Source organism: Cibotium barometz, chromosome 36 (assembly GCF_041138505.1).
Source record: "Cibotium barometz isolate CiBa-2024 chromosome 36, ASM4113850v1, whole genome shotgun sequence".
Classification (NCBI taxonomy): Eukaryota; Viridiplantae; Streptophyta; class Polypodiopsida; order Cyatheales; family Cibotiaceae; genus Cibotium; species Cibotium barometz.
This window is the reverse complement of record NC_141081.1, coordinates 13,634,207-13,641,004: the sequence shown is the minus strand read 5'-3', so window position 1 is coordinate 13,641,004 and position 6,798 is coordinate 13,634,207.

Sequence of the window (6,798 nt, the reverse complement as noted above, 5' to 3'; positions counted from 1 at the left end):
AAAATACAGCCATGTATATATGTGTGCACCACCAACTCAATGAGTTGAACCCTTGTACATGCCATTAAAGAGGAGATGGACACCTCTGGAATTTCAAGAGGCCAAGCAACGAGATTCGCATGTCTATTATAACTTCCCAATCTTCATGCCAGCTACATTTACAGACATAAGGGAACAAAGAAAATAGATGCTTACTTGGAGGTTATTCAGATTTTGGATATTTTTGAATGGAAAAATATCTCTTTGTATTTAAATAAGTTTCCCCGAAACGGAAGTTCAAAAAATTCATAAAATTTGATATTCAAACTGAAATTCGTAAATTAGTAATTGGGTCTTCAGATGGAAGTACCGCAATTATATGGAATCCCTGACTTGCTTGAGGCCTAGACATGATGGTATTTAGTCTGGATGTATTCCAAAATCTTCCAACTTGGGGTGTGCGTCATTTGTGATAATTGTTGCATAGCCCTCTCTTGTGTGGATTGGGTGAGCTTTCCTCCACCTACTACAGAAGCAATAATTGATCATAAATGTTACCACTCTGATTTCCAGTAGGTCAGCCAATTGTGGATTGGCTAATTTGGTTTGCCTTGCCACGTGTACTTCTTGGTATGATTTGATCTCTTGTGCGAGCTTAGCCTCAATACATTGTGTTTCCTCAAGCACATCTGGAATGACGCCTCTCATCTTTCTTTTCGTCTTCTTTTTTCGTCCTTTCTTGATCTCCTTAATCATAGCTTTTGTTTCCATGAGGATAACTTCCCCTCTGAGTCAGCGTTGGTTGCTCCGGAAGGAGTGCCAATTGCATTTGCTCTGCTGGTTTTTGTGAGACCCCTCTACCCCCTCCGCGCAACAGATTCCCGGTTGCTAGCACAAGCAGAAGTAGCTTCCCCTTGCGCGGGGCAAGGTTACCCACTCGGGGCCTCGCTCTCAAATGTCCGGACACGAGACTAATTTGGTGGTCATTCTGAAACCGAAACCAGGAAAATTTCCCTTGCCCGGAAAATGGAGACGATTCCACCTTTGATTTTTTTTTAAATGAATCTTCTAAAACGGGGTCAAGAGATTAAACTATCCTTCACTTGAATAAACCAAATAGAAGGAAAACTATTACTGACTTAATTTGAAGAAATCAACGCTTTATCAGGCACAACCATTGATCTAATCATTTGAGAAAATCAATGCTTTTTTCCTAACCGAAATCAGGCACAGCCGTTGATCTAATCATTTGAGAAAATCAACGCTTTTTTCCTAACCAAAATCAGGCACAGCCGTTGATCTACTCATTTGAGAAATTCTTCAAGTTTTTATTTAACTACTCGAATTCTAAGCATATTCCTATTATTTCAATTTAATTATTAAAACTCCATTGATTCCCTAGCCCCATCCGGCCCATGGGTTAGCCAATCACTGGAATTGGTAGAACCAGACAATTACTCACCCACCCATAATTGAATGCCTTTCTTAACTTTTGCTTTAGAATAAAAATACGCACACACTCCTCTAAAATAATCCATTGACAAACAGTTATTGGTTACAGATGTCATAACTCAAAAATTCCATCCAGTCCCTTATTTCTCAAAAAACAATATCACTCTGGACTCTCTGTTGACCAACTGGTCAGAACGAGATCTAGTAACAGATTATAATAATCATTTCGTCCATCATACATATCTTTCGTGACATATGCATGGGTGTCCTAGGCACCGCGAGCCCGTGCATCGCCTAGTCAAAACCCTCCAGGATCCTCCTTAGGTGTCCCGCTCCGCGGCCCTTGCCCATCGTACTGGAAGCGCACCATTTTTCAACCATACCGAGGTTGGTCAGGACCTGGCTTTGTCGCGTAAGAACACTCCATGCCATCAATTGCAACCAAACTTTCCTTAGAAAAACATATACCAAATGCTCCCTCTAGCATTCTGGCGTAAGACAGTCCTTTAAGAAAACAGGATTTCTATGCAAGTTTTCAGTTTGATTTTCTTTTGAATACAAGGAGTATTTCAGTATCCCCAAAACTTCTTGATCGGAATTTTGAATTTCATACCAAAATTCCTCAAATTCTATAACCTTGATCCACAGATCAATTTGAAGGGTCTCAAACTTAGTTTCAGATTTGGCGAGAGTTTTGAGTGTAATTTTCTAAACTGGTCACACCTTCTTTCCTCGAAACTGACAAAAGAGTTTGGTCTTGGTCATAATCTAATTCAAGGTTCGAGTCGGATAAGATTTTTCCTGATCTATCTTTCTCGAAAAGGTTTGATAATTCAGTTACTATTTTACTGAATTTCTTTCTTTGAATATTCACTTAACTGATTTCTAAATTAGTTACGAATTCGAATGAGGAATAAATAAATAATTTATCTGAATATTTTGATCTCGATAGATTTCTTGAATTTTCTTTTTACAATCCGTGTGAATATAAAATGATAGAAATTTCTCTCTTAGAGTATTTAAATATTCATTTATCAAATACTCAGAGAATTTAAACATAGAATTTAAGAGAATTCTAATTTTAATATAAAAATTCTTTATGCATCTATTTATGCATTAAAATCAACTTCAAAATCAACTTCAATGGGAACACTTTTATTTAAAAAAAATCATTTTATATGCATAAATTCAAATTTGATAGGAATAACACTTTTAAAATAAAAAGAATTTCTTTATGCATCTATTTATGCATAAAAAATCAATTTTTATAAGAATAACGCTTTTATAATAAAAAAATTCCTTTATGCATCTTTCTATGCATAAAAATCAAATTTAATAAGAATACCACCTTTGTAATAAAAAAATTTCTTTATGCATCTTTCTATGCATAAAAATCAAATTTAATAAGAATAACACTTTTGTAATTAAAAAAAATTCCTTTATGCATCTTTCTATGCATAAAATCAAATTTAATAAGAATAACACTTTTGTAATAAAAAAAATCCTTTATGCATCTTTCTATGCATAAAAATCAAATTTAATAAGAATAACACTTTTGTAATAAAAAATTCATTTATGCATCTTTCTATGCATAGAAATCAAGTTTAATAAGAATAACACTTTTATGATAAACAAATTTTCTTTATGCATCTTTCTATGCATAGAAATCAAATTTAATAAGAATAACACTTTTATAATAAAATAATTTTTTTTATGCATAGAAATCGAATTTAATAAGAATAATACTTTTATAATAAAATAATTTTCTTTATGCATCTTTTTATGCATAGAAATCAAATTTAATAAGAATAACACTTTTGTAATAAAAAAATTTTCTTTATGCATCTTTCTATACATAGAAATCAAATTATTAATTAATATCAGTGATATCCATGCATATTCAAGGTGAATATGTACATGGAGTAATTAGAATATTTTTTTTAGATGCAAAAATGGTGGGAATTACTCTTTTGGAATAACATAAAAACAAACTTTCTTTTTCACAAAATTTTGGAAAATTTTGCCATAACCTCCTTTGTATGGCTGACCATTTCTCAATTTTATCTATCTACACTTAACTTAATTAACCCAATTTAGAATTCTAGAACTCTAATCTACACAAATTTCTGAATTCAAGAGAGTAAACAATAAGAAGAGTTTAATTAATCCCTTAGTTAATCTTTCTAGGATTAAGAAAGGCTGAAATGTAAAGAAGAGAAGGGGGGGGGGCTTTTCATCAAAGGCATAGCATTTGAATTTAATTCTGCAAAACAAAAAAATCAAGAAAACCATAGATTTAAAATTTGTAAACAAGTAAGAAAATTATCTTACATGGAGCTTGTAAGCTCTCCTTTGGCTTGAGGGATTGAGGGTTCTACTATTGTCTGAAGCAATAGTGGCCACCAATTCACTTTAGAGAGGATTAGGCAAAAAAAGAATTGAATTATTAAAAAATTCAATGTAGATGGCTGAGGACAGGAGTAGAGTAACAGTGCATAAACACCATTAAGCTTTTACAAAGAGGGAGGCTTCTATTTATAGGAAAAAGTGAGCCTCTAACCAAGCAAATTGATTCTAGAATTTTCCAGATCAGTTTGGTCAATTTTTGACCATTTTTGGGTTAGTTCAGCTTACTTTTTGGATCTAGTTTTGAAACAGGAGAGAGGAGAGATGAAAATATCTCATTTTATTGATTAAAAATTGGGGGTAATGATGAGAAAAAGGTGCCTACTTCATGAGGGGAGATCCCCACTCTAAGGTGTCAAAATTTAATTTTTTAATTCTTTTCTTTGGTCCTTAGTCCACTCTTCATCTTATGTGAGCATTTACTCATTTTTGGGGGGGTTTTTCTTTTATTCTTCAATTTATCTCCTCCCTACATTTGGATTAATCTTATTGGTCCATAGGAACCTTAATTGGACCATAATCCAAAATTTTCAGAAAATCTTGACCCTTAGGCTAAGGTCTTTTGTGCACATTATAATTTACTTCTAATGCACCTTAGGAATTTCTTTTTAAACTTCTATTTTGGGAAAATTTATTTTAATAAGAAGGGATATTTTTTCATCCAAAGATATCTAAAGATTGAATTATCTCTCTCTAGAATATTTTCTCTCTCTAGGCCAAAACAGGTAGAAACAAGATCTTTTATTATTCTGAAAAGGGGATTGATTACAGGGGAAGAAACTGGACATCTTGAGGGGCTGGGGAGGAATCTTACATGCTCTAGAACATTTTCTCTCTCTAGGCCAAAACAGGTAGAAACAAGATCTTTTATTATTCTGAAAAGGGGATTGATTACAGGGGAAGAAACTGGATATCTTGAGGGGCTGGGGAGGAATCTTACATGCTCTCCCACTTAAAAAACGCGAGATGTCCTCATCTTACAAACTGGGGTAATCCCACATCAGTTCGGCTTCTTTCTCCCAGGTGGCGTCTTCAAAAGGATAGAACTTCCATTTGACTAATAATTCTCTCGGAATTCTGTTCCTTGTTGAAATTTGAGCATAATGATGAGCTAGGGTGGATCATACACTAGAATCAACATGATTAACAAAGTGATTAAGAAATGATTAAGACGTAATTAGTGAATAATTAGCAGATAGATTAATGTAGGCATGGATACTCAAAAACCAGCAAATTCTCATTAGGGCTATGCCTCAATTTATAGAGTTTACATCAAGCATCAAATCCCATTGATTTCTCCATGATTCACTCCCTGAATATCTCCACCTCTTGCCTGATTCTCTCCACCTCTTCTCTTTTCCCAGATTATCTCCCAGAATATCTCCACACTCCTAAATTCCCTCATGCTACCCATTATTCTCTCCCAGTAGATTCTTCTAACCTTTTCACAGGTTCTTTCACAATTACATCTCCTCTTTTACAGCCTCTATCCAAGAGCTTGTTCCCACACACACCCTATTCACTTGTATATTTCAACACCTCCCCTCAAGTGAATAATCCTAGTACACCTAGACCCTATACCAAGTTTGCCTCCCTTTACTTGGCAATCCGCGACCAGTGTCTACTCCTCCCCTCAAGTTATCTCAGCACACCTGGACCCTGTATCAAGTTTCTTTCTTACTTGACAGCCCGCGACCAGTGCCTCAAGTCCCTAAACTCCATAGTCCTTGACACTCTCTCTCTCTATGTGTCCAAGGCTACTATAAGTGCCCGTGACCTTGACTAAAGTGCTCACACATACATCTACCACGTGGCCTACATCATCCGGTGGCTCAGAGGTGGTTTTACTTTATTGGGGGCAGGTTACATTGGGTTGTGGGCTCTCTCTCTCTCTCTCTCTCAGAGATTTTCACATGGCTCCTCACTCTTTGGAGCCTCACATCTTCTCTTTTCTTCAGTCTTCTTCTCTCGGCAGCATCTCTCCACGCGTCCGTCTCTTCTTTCAGTCTTCTCGGGGCAGCTTCTCTTCTTGTGGCAGCTTCTCTTCTCGTGTCCATGTCTTCCTTCAGATCTTCTTCTCGGTGTGGATCCTCTTCTTGGGAAGAGATATTCTTCTTCTTTCACAGCTGGGGCCATGAGCTCGTCCGTCAGGTCATTTTGCTCCATGTGAGCAACATGTTTCAATGTTTTGCTGACAGTTCCTTTGGGCTTTTTATGTTTATTTTGTATCATTATGCAATGCAAACCCAAATTTATGCGGGAGGTCTTACCTCTTGCCTTAATCTGGACAAGGGCAGTGTCTGTTCCCATTTTTACACTGATAAACTGTGCCCAATACATAATGCGTATAGCATTCATTCTCATGCACATTCCAAATGCAACTCTGGCTGTGAATAATCTTGTATTTGAGTGAGATTTACAGGCATTAACCAAGGGTTAAATGCAAAATGATGATTTTCACAATTTTTATCAGCACAATTTTCCAAAAATTACACTAAATTAAGGGTAACCAATTTGTACGGGATGGTTGGAGTATCAAACCAACTCTGATTTGAAATCTGAAGTTATAGGGAACTGTATCAGATACCTAATGGTTAATTTGAACCCTCAATTGCACCAAAGCACAGTGATTAGCACTGATTAATAACTGATTAGCAAATTAATGCTCTGGTTTGTGTGCAGAAAACAGAGTATGCGGGGAGTTCAGATCTGGTGCCTTCCACTTCAAATGAGCTCAAATGCTTTCAAAGGCATCAATAGTAATGAGTCTAGTAGAGGATTAAGCCAAGAAACACAAGATTTGACCAAATAATGAAAGCTTAATCTCTGTTTTATCAAAGTCACCTGCAGATTTGATGAAGAGCTTGGATCTCACTGTAGACTTGATGAAATTGATTTCTGTCTTCACCAGCTTGTAGAGCATGTTGATTACCCCTTGGGCTAAGAGGAATTAGAAGGATT